This window comes from Melopsittacus undulatus, chromosome 4, assembly GCF_012275295.1.
Source record: "Melopsittacus undulatus isolate bMelUnd1 chromosome 4, bMelUnd1.mat.Z, whole genome shotgun sequence".
NCBI classification, from domain to species: Eukaryota; Metazoa; Chordata; class Aves; order Psittaciformes; family Psittaculidae; genus Melopsittacus; species Melopsittacus undulatus.
The window spans coordinates 39,873,160-39,891,151 of NC_047530.1; positions in this window are offsets into that span (position 1 = coordinate 39,873,160).

Here is a 17,992-nt window from a genome sequence, read left to right on the forward strand (position 1 = left end):
ATTTAAAATTAATTGTGCCAACTTCCCAAAGCTATGAAACATTGTGAATTCATTTGAAGTCAGTGTGAACAGCCTGTGATAAAATCTCTACATCAAGCCAGTTGCGTGGTGTCACAGGATAAGTACCTGAAAACCATGGCTGTTTTTGAGACTCTTTGGCCTAAATGCATTGAATCATTCAAATCCTTCTGTTAGTTTGCTTGGTATAAATGTTTGGCTGAAAATGTTACGGTACCTACTTCTTTGAAGGACAGTTGCTCTGGTAGGTCTGCCTTCTTTTCATGATTTGCCATTCAGCCCACATCACTGTAGAGAAGACCTGTTCCCAAGTTTCTGGTTTTCCTGCATGTGCTTCTACATAGCTGTTTAACAATTCCCTTGTCTGCTAGTGTCCTAAACATGCTCACAAGATAAAGATTCAGAAATTTATCATTTTAAAAACACAATATGTATCTGCTGTGGAATTTGAAAAGACAGAAAGCATTTTGAACTTGCTGCGTCAGAAGCCACATACCTAAAGCCAGAGTCTATTAGAAGCTAAACCATCTTCTGGTGGCATCCCTGCCCATAGATCAAGAGAAAATATCTTCTCCATTTCTCTAACAAATTCCATTCATAAGCTACATCTTTCAAAACTGGAAAACTGATTGAATTTTTAAAAAGCAGGAGAATTTGTTTCCCTCTTCTAGTCTGTGAATAACAAATAGGGGAAAAGAATGAGATTGTTCATAAAAATCTTAGACATAGTAGCCAGAAAGAATTAGTTCTACTTTCTGTCTTCAGTAAAAACTGTTTTAAATTAAAATCATATTCATATAGAAAGATATTTAATTGTCAGATAAATTAAAAAAAAAATAAATTTGAGGGATCACAAAAAATTTATATCAACATGTTTTACTGCTCATTTACTGGAAAGAATAAACTTTTCTTTAAAGAAAATAAAGCACAAATGCACAATAAGACAATATTTAATTGTACAAACCCAAGCTTCCTGTGTGCTTATTTAAATCAATCCCCCCTGAATTCAGTCTTTCCAGTCCCTGTGCTTGTGGTAGTAGAGTTTTTTGGCCTTCTTTCAGTTTCTCAGTGTCTTTGTGGTAATGGTTGTGCCTAAAAAGGGAATGCAATGTTCCAAGTGACTTCACACAGACATGCCTAGGGCCTGATCCAAGCCTATTGACAGGGGCTGGAGTCCTTCCATTTGCTTCAGTGAGCTTTGAATCAGCTATTTTATAAGGACGTTGCCTCCTGGCTTCCTGATGCGGTAGACACACACAAAGAGGCCATATTTAAAGTGCTCTTTTTTCTGTACTCTATCAAACAGCATCTTCATATTGAGTTCACTTTCACCGTAACTTACTGTCTTATTCAAAGAACTGGTTTAAGTTACCTTCTTAGGTTTAGGGCATTTAGGATTAATGTACTAATTGTGTTACACTTTTATTTTTTGGAATTAAATATGATTTGATTACTTTCTATTCACAAATGTAATTTTTCTAGATTTCCTCTGCTATTATTTCTGTGTTACTCACAAGTAATGGCTGATCCTCTCAATTTAATATCATGAAAATTAGGATCATTGTTTATTGCCATTCTGGGATCATTAATGAAGTTAAAAAAGGCCTGGTAAAATACAGATTGCTTTGGTAATCTAGGATTCTCTTTCCCATTGATTGTTTGTCAATACCCTTTTTATACAGTCACACAGGATCTCCTATTTGTTTCCTTTAACCTTTCATTTCTTTTCCCTTTTCCTTCCCCTTTCCCCTTTCCCTTTTCCTTCACTCTCTCCTCTTCTTTTCCAGTTCTTGCAGTCCCATATGTCTGTCTTTATCAGGAATTAAAACTGGTAAATATGCCAGTGGTACAACAAGTTCACAGTTTAACTCATTTGGCACTGTTAGGGTGTCAGTCATCTTAAATAGGCAACTTGCATGTGCTCATGTATTTCAAGTATTACTTTTTTCAGTATTTCCCAGTATAAATTTTACTGGGTCTGCCTGCCTTAATTTTTCATCTTAAGTTTTGACATCTTCTTCTTGCTTTGAAGGAATTATTTTTAAATTGTTTGGTACTATATTTTACACAGGTTTAAGGCATCACTTCAGCTTCACTTATAATTTATGACTAAGCACTGAAGTTGGTCTAGCTTCTTCTAGAGTAAATAGGATTGTGAATGGTATATCTGTGAGGCTAAGGTATACTACCAAGCTTACAAGTCTCTCTCTGTACAGTGTATGTAGCCCACCTCTGTGCCAGAGTGAGATCAAGGCAGGAATCACCCCACTACTCAACTTGTTTTCCATTTAAAAAGAGCCCAAGAAAGGAGTTGTAACACACCTGAAGATCCTTTTGATGAGCACTCATGACATAGATCTTACCTGTTAGACTGACTTGACCTTTGGTATTACAGAGACAACTTTGTTTTGATGATCTATTTGTTAGCATTACATCACTTAGCTGAAATGCATCCTGCCTTCTAACTTTAACTGGGTTTTGGGTTGGGGTTTTTTTCTGTTTTGCGCAATTTCCACAGCAACATGTTGTTTCTTGTTAAAGTTTTATTCCATCATTCATCATGAAGCCACCAGGCTTCCTTTTGAGCTTCATCTACTGCTTTCTTTTTTTTTTGCAGTAGCAATTGAACTAGTATATTTTGATAAAAGCATCATTTTGGCATTCTCAGCTGGTGAGCTGAAAGTCTTCCCTTGCGTCTTACTCATTAGATCCTACTCATTAGATTCCCCAGCCAAAATTTTCACTGTATTCAAAGAGCACTTTCTCTGAATCAAGACTGGAGTTTCAGTTCTCTTTGGTGGTTTTCCATTACAAAATTTTACCTGAGTGATGAAGGTGGGGGGTGTCTTTGCACCATGTTTGCTTTATATTGGAAAAAAGCTGCTTTCAGTTGTGTTTGTTTTGTTTGGTTGAGGTTTTTTCCTCAGAATAACTCAATCTTCTCTTCTTTTACACACTGAGCTCCCACTAATATTAGGAAACCCACCTGCAATTGAGTAGAAATAGACCCTTTTTTGTTAAAAAAATAAAGAAAAAAGGCACCTAGTATTTTAGCTGAAGGAATAACTGAAATAAACTCAACCTTGGTGAATAACTTTCAGGAAAAAAAAACAACAATCCAAACCAAACCAAAAAACCAAAACAGAAATGACAAAGACTGATTTTGTGTCTACAGAACAAACAAGAAGGCAAAACCTCAGAGGACTGCAAGCAGTCTGTTTCTACCAGGTTCATTGTAGTGTTAAAAGCTGACTTACAAACATCACCCACATCTGCGTGGGCAGGCTCTGGAGTGACTGAAGTTGAACTCTGGAATCAGGTATCACAACTTTACCTATGCTGGCAAGCAATCTTGCACCCAGATGTAACTGATTGACTGGTCGTCCTAGTGTGGCTCTTTTCTTTCTTTCTTTGTAACACAGGAGACATAAAAAAATATATAAATGATGCAATAAAATAATAAGACTTTAGGAAAGTAGCTTTAGTCAACAAACTATTGTAGAACGTGAGTTCTCCTCACAAATAATTTAACTTTCAGTCTGTGAGAAAACTGACTGGTGTTCTGAGAGGCAGTTTGGCTGACTCCCCACCATCAGCTTTTGCTCAGGAAACTGTTCCTAGCTGATTTCTTTATGGTCATGCACTACTGTGTGGAATAGCAGGACTCTGTTCTTGAGTTCTTATCCTGTCAAGAAGAGCTCAGACATTAAACTCATGTCATAAGTCTTATGTATGACTGCCAGGGCAGGTGAAGACAACTGTCCCTAGAAATTACAAAGCAGGTTAAGCAGCCTTTGAATACTTTGCCACTGAGACTGATACAGGCTCCTAATTTTTGGCACTGGTCCTGTCAGGAAAAAAGTTAGCATGAAATATGGTAGGGATAATTACTAAATTGAGAAGAGCGAGCTTTTAAACAAGCAACAGGCATGTTTTTGTGGAAGGAGAGTGTTTGTTATTTTTAACTACAGCTCATTATATACAGAGATTCAGCTCTCAAATCAGTGGGAAGACTGGCATTATTTCAGTAAAAGTCAAATCATCCACCAAAGTATCTTACAAATTGGAAATTTCTTTGCTCTGTTTTCATCTGTTTTCTTCTATAAACCTGCTTCTCTTGGCTGCACCACTTTACCACGGGAACACAGCTTAAGTCAGATCTCTAGAGAACAGCTGGTGCCGAGGATCCACTATCCATAACATACATTTTCCAGTGTATACCCACCTGGAGGATGGGAAAGGGTTCTTTCAAACTAGCTTTGTTCTGGCCCTCTACATCAGAGCTGTGCATTAGGGCTCCTGTACATTAGAGCATTGAGCATAGTTTTTAAAATGTGTTACCTGAAAGCAATCCAGATTGCATGCTTCTACACAACCTGCAATGCGAATCAAAGCCTGGTAAGTGGAAATCATTGTGACCTACTGCTCAAAAGCATGCTTTGAATCCAAATTAAAATGCTAGTATAGGTATAAATAATTTTAAATATAAATGGTCTGCAACAAAGTAGGCTATAAAAGTTGTAGGGGAACTTCTGTAAGAATATGCTCAGCACCTGAGATATATGGCAGCTAATTTTTGACCAGGAAATGTGTAAGTAAGAGCATAAGAAACTGTGGTACTAGCCCCTCACTTGTAACCATAAACATAACAAGAGAAAACTCTTTGGTAAGTGGTGCAACAATAAAATCATGACTCTGGAATACTGCTCAGCACAATAGAAGCACTACTACATGCAGATTTGGTGTCTTTTCAAGTCAATAGGAGTCTGCCATAGGGGAGTGATTATAGAAAATTATTTATGCTGTTGCAACCTCCCATTTTACATTCCCTGTATTAGTATTCTTTCCAGTCTCTCCTTTTTGTCTTTGTCATATATTTTCCTTTTATTTGAAATGTGGAAGTTGATGGATTTGGTGTAAAATTTGTTTAATTGACATTCCATTTAGATTCTGTTCTGTAGTATGATGAAATGCCAACTAGTCTAGCACTTTAATTAATTAGAAACCTGTTTAGGACATGGAATGGTATGTCTCAATTTCTAAATTGCCAATCAAGAGTATTGTATGAAATTTTTGCTGATGTTTTCATGAGGAAGCAGTACTGATTACTGCAATAAAACACCTGTGGATCTGAATTCAGGGAGTAACTCTGAGACCCCAAGGAAAAGAAGCCAGAGGAATGTGTAAATGTAAAGCCCTAACGTGTATATTACTCCTGACCAATTGTAACTTTTGTACCTCTTCTTGGTGTTTTTCCCCATGACTCTCTTTCCTCACTTTCCCACCTCATTTACATGATTCTGATACCTGTAGAGGACACAGATTTCTCTTTGAGATATGAGAGAAACAGGTGAAGAAAGATCTCCATTTACATGATATTACTTTCAGAATTCCCCTGTTACCCCATGTACACTAAAATACTCCTCACAACATGCTGGGTTAGCTTTTGGAAAGGTGGGAAGTTCCAAAAAGGCTGACATAAGCCTACCTGTCTATATAGAGAATTGGTCCAGTAATTTTTGGGGACATAATTGCCTTAATACCCATCCATAAAAATTTATTGCAGGAGAGAATGTGCTGCACAGATCCTATTAGTCTGTTGATGTCAAGAGTGCTATATTCTTGCCACAACCAAAAGGGAATCAATAAACATATATATTTTAAATCAGAGTCAGTGTTGGCTTTTTTAGCAACAGCTTGCTTTTCCCACAAAACTCTTCAGCAAATAGCATTTGCTAGACTATGTCAAGATAGGCATCTCATGCAAGTTAGTCTAACTCTTGTACAAAGCATCTGAAGACTGACTATTTTAAGTGATTTTAGCATAGGGAAATATTTCCAATAATTGTGGTTGATGTTTACACTGCTACTCTTGAAATTCCAACAGAAATTTAAAGTGCCTAGCACCAGAAGAACAATTTTTAAATGATGTACTTTCATTTTTTTTTACATGGAGAAAAGAAAAAGGACTCTAGAATTAATGGTATTACAAAATGAACAAAAGAAACGATGAAACTGAGCAAATCTTATTGCACAATGATATACATTGAATCTGCTGGAGCAAGGTGATGCAAAGTTTGAATAATCTTTTTGGGCCTTTCAGAGTACAGCTTTTCTCCTGTGAAATCAGATGGCCACCAACTAAGATTTTCAGAAAGCCTGGAAAGGTAACAAGCAGGGATTTGTTATAAGCATTTCTGGTAGATACTTAAAAACCTCTTAAAGAGGAAGGGATTTACAGGGAAGTTATCCTTCATCCTGTACACATGATGCAGTATTTTTCATTTAGTTTCATTTAATTTTGCTCTAGGAAACATCTTTGATATAGTAAGCTAAGCATGGGAGTTTGGTGGATAGGCAAGAATAAATACTACAGCATTGGAGTATGGTGCACAGCAATCACTCATTAAAGTTTTCTGTTAATTTTTAGTTTGACAGTCATGTTTTGAGGGTGCATGTAGACATATGCCATAGTGTAGGAAATGCAGTGCATATTCAAGACATTCAAAAACTTGTGCTTCCTAATTTCTACAGCTTTCCCAGAACTTAGTCTTCTCAAAGCATGGCATGAATCATATCCTTTGTTCTCATGTTAAAGCAGTAGTTTTGAAAGGTAATTTGGAGGCTAAAATCCTCTCTTGATCTACATAGCAGAATTAGTGGCAATTGTCCAATTTTACCCATTACTACTTGTCCAATTCATTGATTAAATTGACTGTTTTAAGAGCAAAACTAGCATTCAGATTGGAGACCTCTGCAATGGTTGTTCTGTCCTTTCTAGTTTTGAATAAAAACCATGGAATTTAATTCTAAATTCCTCATATATTTATCAAATGAAGATTATTGCTGGAGTTCAAAACTCTTGTATGGTATTAGTTCAGACCACTGAATGTCTATCCACACAAGACTGAAATACAGTAGCTGTTAACCTCTCTTACCAGATATTTTCCATCATGGCTTTAATTTCCTCAGTCTAAAAAAGGGCTCTGTTGATTAAGACTACCAAGGAAGATAGTAGTTCTTTTCATTTGTTTCTTTGCCTTTTGTAATATATTGGCTAGGAAGTGGAGCTACACCTATTGTTTGTAAATCACAGAATCACAGAATCCCAAGGGTTGGAAGGGACCTTGAAAGACCATCTAGTCCAACCCCCTAAATGCACTAGTTTACAGAATCTGTGGAGCTTCCCACCAACTGAACATAAAGTATTGTTGGCACACAGTTCTCAGAAGTAGCTGTGCCACAAAACTGTTCTGATGTGGGTTATTCTCATTAATGATAAATTAACAACATGATAAAAAATCTGTGAAATAGCATCAAGATAGTTCAGAAGCCAACATCTTTTTTGTATGATGTAAAGGCAGAATGAAGATCCTCAAGTCAATGGACTTCAGGTGTATGTGATAACACAGTTTATATGGATATGAAAATGGCAAATAGGAAACTAATTTGTGCAAATAATGTTAAATTCAGAAGAAATGCATCATGTCTCATTCCACTAATATTTGCTCTGAGGAAATAACTATGCAAGTGGCTAATCCTGTTCTCTACACAGACAAAACTCCCTTCAAGTCAGTGAGAATTTTGCTGGTGGTAGAACTGCCTGATTGGTATCCAAATGTATTCGCAGTTACAGTTTGAAATGTCTCATAATCTTTCCAGAAAAAATATAACACTTAGTGGTCCCAGTCTAGAGAAGGCATCCACATAGACAGATTCTTATTTACAGCCAGAGTGATTTACCAGAGCAGAGACTAAATCTGCCATTAGGATCATTGACTTTGCCTTCCTCAAAAGCAGGCCAAGAAACATTAACGTAAAACTCTCATCTTATTACTGAAGGTTGTTTATAGCTGCTCTGTCAGTGCTTACCTCATATAGATTCAGTACTACTGCTCATGTATTCATTCCCCAAAGCCAGTTCGTTTGTGCTTTACTTCCCCTTCGTTTAAAGAGGCCTAACTGCAATGAAATATATATTATTCTTCTGGTACTGAGAATATGGAATTTATATTGAGATTCCATGAGAAGCTTTCATATCTAGGCAGGCCACCAGCTTAATCAAATTATTAACTTTTGATGGTTTCTTTATGCTGCAAGATCTTTCCATGTACAGTGGCTTTTTTGGACACTGTGATACTGTACCGTTCCATATGAGCTTGTGTTCTGGGTAGGAATTTCAAAACAATCTAGAAATCTTTTATCTAGTGCTTCCCAAACATTCCAAACAGATAGATTCCATTCTCTTAGCACTCGTCAGAACAAGTAATTAATTTAAAAAAAAGTCAACACCACCACACCAAATCAAACAACCCAAATTAAATCTCACTGCCACTTTACTAGAAAAGGAAACAGTTATTTGTTTTACTTGTCCGCCCAAAATAGTTTATTTCATATGGAGACAATATGTAGGTATCAACTTTGGTAAAGTTACAGTGAAAGAATAATCACAGTGACAGGCAACACATTCAGAATTTCGAAGAAAAAGTCAGTCAGCAATAGATCAGCTAATAACCTGGCCACAGAACTGAGGAAATACCTTTCAAATAATGTCTTCCCAAAATAATGGAGAGATTTTTATACACTATCCTCCTAATCTGAAGATGTTTTATGATATGTTGGGAAACCACTTTTTTCCCTGAAGACTCAACAACCATTGTGGTGACTGGTCTTTTTTCAAAAGAAAACAACATTCTATCTTCAATATTTTTGTGATAAGAGCATTCCCCAGATATGGGAGACAGTCCAAATTATTCTGCCTTGGGAGATTTGAGCCTTAATTTTTAACTGTTTGTCTAGTGCTATAGCCAGAAGTCTGCAAGGCTTTTGGAAGGGAAATCCTTGTTACTCCTGCCTGTTGAATTATTAAATATTCACAAGGACAAAGACTGAGCATAGCCTTGCACCAGTTAAGACGCTTACTGAGCTGTATGGGGATGTAGTACAAAAGATCTGGTTTTCAAACCTCAGCCTTTTGATTAGGAGTGCAATGGAAATAGACATTTTTGCTGGATTTTAAAGGTGAACTTTCATTCGCTACTGAATTTGAAACAAAAATATCTTGAGTATTTAAGTTAGCTCTAAGCATGTTTTAACTCCATCATCATCACTCAGTATCAAGTGCTGACTCAGAAATTTGAATGACACCTGTACCTATGAAGACAATGCATGTTCTATTTTCTCAGCCTTTCCTGTAAGTATAGGACATATGTAAATGGTTATAATCACAGTTTCATTATGTGTAGTCAGGACATTATATATTGTATCAAAGTCACTTCCTATTATTATCTTTCATAATGAGCAGACCTTATTAGTTTCACTCCTAGTGTCATATTACACTTTTATTTCTGTAGGAGTATGTTGTCATAATAGATAGTAACCAGATCATTGATTCTTCGCATGAAGTCTACATTACTTGGGCAAATACTTCAGTTCTAGCCTATTGCATGCCAGTCATTCCATCAGTAGCCCTCCTGGGTGAGAATGGCCAGTTATATTAAGTTTTGTGGAATGACTTACTTTCTAGAAAGTAATGTAGAATTAAAAGATAATGTGAGTTGTAACCTCTGTATTTGAAAAACTACTTTGCACTTCAAAACCCAAACAAACTAGAGTATTTCCTTTCTCTAAAGCAAATAATTGAAAGTTAAATCAGACAAGTTAAATCTGATGTACCCACCCAGAAACGCTTTGCTGTCCTGCAGGGGGCTAATGGGGAAACACACTCGCATCAGAAAAAGCCAGCAGGTGCACTGGTAAAGAAGATCTGTACTGGTGCTGCGAGGAAAAAGCAGCGGATTATAGTAGTAGGGGACTCTACTTTGAAAGGAACAGAAGCACTCATCTGTCACCCTGACCCAGTCTCAAGAGAGGTGTGTTGCCTACCTGGGTCATGGATCAGGGATGTTGCAGAGAGGCTGCCTGCTCTAGTAAGTCCCACGGACTATTACCCACTTCTAGTGATACATGTGGGTGCTAGGGATATAGATAGCAGTAGCCTGAGGAGTATAAAGAAGGACTACAGAGCCCTGGGAGAGGTGGTCAGGGGCTCTGGAGCTCAGATAGTCTTTTCGTCAACTATCCAGGATACAGGGGAAGACCCTAAAAAAGCTAGGAGGATTGGACAGGTTAATAAATGGTTAGAACAGTGGTGCCATAGTCAAGGGTTTGGGTGTCTTGAACATGGGGATCAATTTACTAGACCAGGTCTACTGGGGGCTGGTGGAACTGCTCTGATAAAGAAAGGGAAGAGTGGTTTTGGTAGGAGGCTTGCCAGACTTGTCAAGGATGCTTTAAACTAGATGTGTTGGGGGAGGGGAGCATCATTCCATCCCAACACACCCAGTCAGTTGTCAGCACCTGTAAAAAATGCTTGGAGCAACGTAGAGATATTCCAGCTGCTCCAGCCAATGAGCTGGCTTCATTTGGAGCTCAGCTCAGATGCCTCTATACAAACGCCCATAGCATGGGGAACAAACAAGAGGAATTAGAGATGTGTGCACGTCTACAGGGGTATGATATAATAGGCGTCACAGAAACATGGTGGGATGGCTCCTGTGACTGGAGTGTTGGAATGGAAGGTTACAGGCTCTTTAGGAAAGACAGACCAGGCAGGTGGGGAGGGGGAGTTGCCCTTTATATTAGAGATAGGCTGGAGAGTATGGAAAACTGTCTGGGGACAGGTGAGCAATCAACAGAGAGTTTGTGGGTCAGGGTTAAAGGGACAATAGCTACGGGGGACATTATTGTGAGGATCTGTTACAGACCGCCTGATCAAAGAGGACTCGGTGGATGAAGAACTCTACAGACAAAGAGAAAAGCCTCACAACTCACAGGCGCTTGCTCTCATGGGGGACTTCAGCCACCCTGACATCTGTTGGAGCAACAGTATGGCCCAGCACAAGCAATCCAGGAGGCTCCTCGATTGTGTGGAAGACACTTCCTTCTGCAAGCAACAGAGGAGCCAACAAGGAGAGGTGCCCTGCTTGACCTCATGCTCACCAACAGGGAAGGGCTCGTTGGAAATGTGACTCTCCAGGACAGCCTTGGATGCAGCAGTCACAAGATGGACGAGTTGGAGATCCTCAGGACAGTGCGTGCAGCAAACTCACTGCCCTGGACTTCAAGAGAGCAGACTTCGGCCTCTTCAGGAACCTGCTTAGTAAGGTTCCATGGGATAAAGCCCTAGAGGGCAGGGGGGCCCAAGACTGTTGGTTGTCATACAAGGATTACCTGCTACAAGCTCAGGGGTGTTGCATCCTGATTAGAAGGAGGTGCAGCAGGAGGGCCAGGAGACCTCCTTGGATGGATAAGGAGCTGCTGAGGAAAATTCAAAGGAAAAAAGAGGCTTATAAAAGGTGGAAGCAAGGACAGGTGGCCTGGGAAGAATACAGGGATGTTGTCCGGGAAGCTAGGGACCAGGTTAGGAAAGCTAAAGCCCAGGGATGTTAAGGGTAACAGGAAGGGGTTCTATAGATATGTAGCAAATAAAAGAGACTAGGGAGAACGTAGGACCCCTCTGGATCTATCGAGAGAACTGGCTACACAGGATCTGGAGAAGGCTAAGGTTCTTAATGACTTCTTTGCCTTAGTCTTCACTGGCAAAGGCTCTGACCACACCACCCAAGTCTTGGAAGGCAGATACAGGGACTGTGAGAATGAACGAGAGGATCTGGTTCCAGACCATCTTAAGAACCTGAATGTGCACAAGTCCATGGGACCTGATGAAATCTATCCACAGGTCCTGAAGGAGCTGGCGAATGAAGTTGCAAAGCCACTGGCCATCATATTTGAAAAATCATGGCAGTCAGGTGAAGTTCCCAATGACTGGAAAAAGGGAAATATAACCCCCATTTTCAAGAAGTGGAAAATGGATGACCCGGGGAATTACAGACCAGTCAGTCTCACCTCTGGGCCTGGCAAAATCTGGGAGCAGATTCTCCTGGAAGGCATGCTAGGGCACATGAAAAACAACAAGGTGCTTGGTGACAGCCAGCATGGCTTCACTAAAGGGAAATCCTGCCTGACCAATTTGGTGGCCTTCTATGATGGGGCTATGAAACTGATGGACAAGGGTAGTGCAGTTGATGTCATCTACCTGGAATTGTGCAAAGCATTCGACACTGTCCCACATGACATCCTTGTCTCTAAAGTGGAGAGACATCAATTTGATAGGTGGACCACTCGGTGGATAAAGAACTGGCTGGATGGCCGCACTCTAAGAGTTGTGGTCAATGGTTCAATGTCCGGCTGGAGACCAGTAATGAGTGGGGTCACTCAAGGATCTCTGTTGGGACCGATCTTGTTCAATATCTTTGTCGCTGACATGGACAATGGAATTGAGTGTGCCCTCAGCAAGTTTGTTGATGACACCAAGCTGTGTGGTTCAGCTAATATGCTGGAGGGAAGGAATACCATCCAGAGGGACCTTGACACGCTTGTGAGGTGGGCTGATGCCAACCTCATGAAGTTTAACCATGACAAGTGCAAGGTCCTACAGCTGGGTCGGAGCAATCCCAGACACAGCTACAGGTTGGGCTAAAAGAGATTCAGTGCAGCCCTGCAGAGAAGGACTTGGGGGTGCTGGTTGATGAGAAAATGAACATGAGCTGGCTTCAATGTGCACTGACAGCCCAGAAAGCCAACTGTATCCTGGGCTGCATCAAAAGGAGCGTGACCAGCAGGTCGAAGGAGGTGATCCTGCCCCTCTACTCTGCTCTTGTGAGACCTCACTTGGAGTATTGTGTGCAGTTCTGGTGTCCGCAACATAAAAAGGACATGGAACTGTCATGGCACAACGAGCCAGGTTATGCCTGCTCTATAAAACGTGTTTTGCAGAAGATTTAAGAGAGGAGGGACAAAAAAAAAGAACTAAGTACAGTATTTTGAGCTCCTTGCTGGAAGCACAGTTCGTATCACAACAGTCATTTTATATTACGGTAGTGTTGAGCTACATGTTGAGTTTTGCTTGATACGCCATTGCTAAATCGAAGGATGATCTTTGAGTTAAAAAGTGTGGGAAAAGAGAGAGAGAGAAAACAGGAGAGACAGGGCTACGAACCATTTTTTTTTCTGTGGAAATCTATATTTAATATTGTCCTTGATACTTAAAAGTTTTGTGAAAGCACTAGAAAGTGTTCAGATCATCAGATTTAATTACTTTGGGCACCTAAATTAGGTATTTCAGGTTTACAAGCCCAAATTCAATCTACATGGCCTAATTTGAAAGCTGTGTTTTAAATAGGGACTAATAAGAATTCCCTAAAAAACAATTTTTCTGTTTCAGGATTCAGATATGGATTGAGATTCCTAAATTTTGAGACCTACATTAAATTATTTGCACTAGATCACAATGTTCTTTTTTGCTTATAAGGCTGCAGTGGATGGGGAGGGAACCAATAGTTTCTATGGCAGTACTGCAGAGGTATTTTTCTATGCAGATCTTGGTTTTGTAAGAATGGATGAGTTTATTTTTCCCCTTGTTTCCTCAAAGTGCAATGAAAGAATATATGTAAGGGGCTTTTAAGACATCTGGGGTGTACTGTGAAAACCTAAAACTTCTGAGAAGACACCTATCTAGGGCAAGGGGAAAAAAGTGCTCTTTTGTCAGCTTTAGTATCAAATGCCATAACTGAAGAGCTTTTAGTATGAATCATAAGCAGTGAAACAAATAGCTGCTGTTGCCAGAAAGAAGTAGGGCATAATTGTTAGAGAGGGCAAGGGTTAATAGAATCAAGGAAATGTGGCACCTACAGGACTGAAGACATTTAACATCCATTTAGAATCTTTGATTAAACTAGACAGAAAGACGTTGCATCTTAGCTATAAAATATTTTATATGTAATAACTGTCATCAGTGTCTTTTTGATAAAGATTCTTGTTCACAGAAAATAAAATAAATTAGAAGAAAGTTTCCAAAAGCAGACATTGGAATAAAGTAGTGACAGCTTTGTCCCATCAAGGATGATGGTTTTTTTCACTTCAGAGATCATTACCTGGTATGAAGATATTCAAGATCAAGATGAAATCTCTTTAAAGGTCTTCATCATTCCTGGATGTTGCGGTTTAACCCCATCCGGCAAGTAAGCCCCACACACCCACCCGCTCACTTTCCCACATGAGGATGGGGGAGAGAACCGGAAAGGTAAAAGTAAAAAAACCTCATAGATTGAGATAAAGAAGTTTAATAAATAAAGCAAAAGCCACACACACAAGCAAGTCAAAACAAGAATTAATTCACTACTTCCCATCTGCAGGCAGGTGTCAGCCATCTCCAGGTAGCAGGGCTTCATCACATAATGTTACTTGGGAAGACAAACATCATCACTCTGAATGCCTCCTTCTCTCCTTCTTCCCTCAGATTTACATGCTGAGCAGGACACCATATGGTATGAAATATCCCTTTGGTCAGCGGGGCTCACCTGTCCTGGCTGTGTCCCTTCACAACTCTTTGTGCACTCCAAGCCTACTCACTGGCAGGGCAGTATGAGGAGCAGAAAAGGTCCTGCTTAGCAGTAACTAAAATATCCCTGAATTATCAACACTGTTTCCAGCACAAATCCAAAACAAAGCCTCATAACAGCTACCGTGAAGATTAACTCTATCCCAGCCAAAACCAGCACACTGGGTTATCCTTTTAACTAGGGAGTTGCCTACTTGAGTTTTAGTTATTGAAAAGGTGCTCAATGGGTCCATCGCTCCCACATTAAGGGCTCCTCCCAAACTGAAAAGACAACTTGAATCCATTTACTTTATAAGGCAGGCAAAATTTTCCATTGCTTAAAATTTTGGCTTAAAACTCATTCCAACTGCAAAATTGTGCATTAGCTATGGGAATAAGCATGAGGTATTAATCTGCTTATATTTCAATAATTTATCCTCTGAGGCACCCAATGGATAGCAAGTTTAGCCAAGTAGCTTGAAGGAATGTTTAAATAGAACTTTTTCACATGTTAAACAAACATTGATGACTGACATTAAAACATAAATTAAAGTCATAAGAAAAATAATCACAGAATACATTGCTAGATAGAGAGCTTTGCAAAGGTACATGAAATCCCATTAGAACCTAAACAATGTACCCTGTTACTGTCATATTTCTTTCTCCTATCCTTATATCCTACTGCCTTACTTTACTTGTAAAATTTTTTGCAGAACATATGAGCTTCCCACTATGGGGGTGTTTATCAAGCGACATCTGAGTTGTTAATTACTCTGTCAAGGTAGAGATATTCAAAAATGTGAACAATAGCTATTTTTGGTGGTAACTTAGGGGGTTTTATCCCACAATTTCAGTCAATTGCTTTGAAACATATTTCCAAGCTACCTCTGCATAGAGTTTCTCTTTTCCCCCCTCCTTGATATTGAAAAATTAGGTCAAACTTGATTTTTAGGTCATAGTAGAGAAGTACAAAAATCAGTAACTACTTCACACTGTGCCTTATAATAACTCGTTCGTTTATCCACCATCCTGATCTTTTATCAAAGAGCTGGGAAGTGATGAGTTTCATATTCACTACTTACAAAAAAAAGGGCCATCATTTTGAGTGACAAATAAATCATCTTATCGATATAGGATAACCTAAAAACTCCAGTAACAGTCAAAAATGTGTTTTTTCTTTCAAGTTCAAAACCTCAACGTACTAGAGCTAGAACAGCTGCTGGAAGTGTTTTGCCTGCTTCTAAGTGAATCAAAGTAGTTTAAAATCAGGTAAGATACTTATATAAATTGCTATACTATCACTGCAGTATCTTCAAAACTTTGAGTACCTATTAAGAGTCTCTTTTCATGCAAGATTTCATATTTGTACCTTGGAGTTGGGCCTGTCAACCAAAGGATAGAATAAGGATGGTTTTGCAACTCACATGTTCCCTGAAACGTTCTGACATCTTGAATGGAATATCAGATAAGTTCATTTCTAGCTATAGCCAGTAAAAAACAGAGGGATGCTGGAAACACAAACCAGAAACAGCTCATTTACTTCCAGTACCTCACAGACCCATGGCTAAGGCTCTAGGTGCTGCTGCCATATAGATACTAATGACAGAAACAGGGGGAAGGGGGACAAGAAACAAAAGCTCTAATCAATCACTCAAACTCATTTCCAGGTTCTAGGGAGGGCTATAAAATGTAAAATTATGGGAACTTGAAACTGTCCTTTTAATTTCTTTATTCAATTATCATGCTTTCAGTAGGCTTTTATGAAAGAGAAAGAAAGGCAGAACAGAGATTAACTGTGGCTGGAAGACTAGCAGAGAGAGAGGAGGAAAGCACAGTCCCATTTTCTTTGTAACACCTCTTTCCTATAGAAAACTTACCATTTCTTTTTCAATCTTGAGAGAGGTCAGAAAAGAAGAACAAATGTGACCCTTAGAAAATAATCTCTTTCATCTCCCTTGCTTTGCTAAGGATACACTTCTTGTCTTGCAAATGGAGCCGTTTGACAATCATTGCTCTCAGTGTCTGGTTAAGCTTCATCTTTGGTGCTAACAACTAGTGCACTTTTGACCTCCCTGTGCTGCAGTAGACATACAGTGGCAAAAAAGGTCAAGGAACAACTTTTCCACAAAGATTATAGTCTGACAAACCTTTTCCTCTGGGCAGTCTCAGAACTTGGATACTGGCCTTATTGGACTTGATTTTAAGAAAATTCAAGGTTGTTTCAGCCTGAGCAAAGACAGTCATTTTTCTGCTATTGCTGTGGAGCCCCCATACTAGTACTGTTTTTGAGACACAATTTTCTTTACACTTTCTCCAGTGTGTTTATGATCAGCTTTCTGTGACTAGGGAGGGGCATAAAAGTTTCTTTTCTATGCAAAAGTATGGTTTATCTAGCTATGGTGAGAGCAAGGAGGCAGGTACTGGTTTGGACAGGAAAAGTAAGAGCACTGTTTTTGAAATAACTAAATTATTCAGCTGCCCAGAGATCATATACGAGCATTAGAAAGGCAGAGTATTAAACATATTAAAAGCATTAAAGATTTTGTTTTACTCTAATAAAAACTAACCCTTATGTAAATACTCTTAACTCAAGATTGTAAAATAAATTAATAGTGCAATACCTATTCCGTTTTTGTCTTAAAAATACTAAAAACTTAGTCTCACAGAAGTGGCCAGGAATTCAAACCCAGGCAACATTCCACCACTTAATCTAGGAGATTTATCTGAATGATCCATTTAAAGGTCTTTTCCTGTCATTGCTTACTTTTTTTCATGTTTATATTCTAGTACACATGGTATGCTGCAAATAAACAAGTCTCTGTCATTAGCCAGAGCTAAAGGACAAGTTGTCATATCCTATGACACTGTGCACTTAGCAACTTTAATTGTGAAAAGGATATAAGTTCTGCAATATCTTGTGCAATGCAATTTTTAAAATATAGCTCGTCAATGTACTATTAAACTGGTAGAATTTCATTAGAACAGGGGCATTTGTATTTCCATTTAGGTGTGTATTTTATTATCAAATTCAATACTCAAATTCAAAACAACTATTATTTGTTTTTTCCAAAGATATTTAAAACAGTAAAATATAAAGATTTGGTTATTAAATAAATTATGTTTAAAACCCTCTACTTCTGACTGGACCTCGTAACAGATTTCTATACCCAGAATAAGATCATGAAGAAAACCAGCCCCATATAGAAGTATAGAAGTATAGAAGTACAATAACAAAGTTACCATATTTAAAATGCCAGATTGTTGCTTAACTGAAAGTATATGCATGTAATGAAATACAGTCTGGCTGAAACTTCTGTGGCACAAAGAATTCACTATGCCTGTTTTGAGCATACAGTATAAAAACATGTTTATGGATTTGGGCTAAGGAAAGGTGTTTTTTCAGTCATTTGTGACACTTCAAACAGGTGCTGAGCCTCTGATTCTATAGGCAGATTCATCCCACTTTAATGAGCACTATTAGCACTTTAATGAGTTCATATTAGTTGCTTCTGGTTTCCGTTTGTATCATGGAAA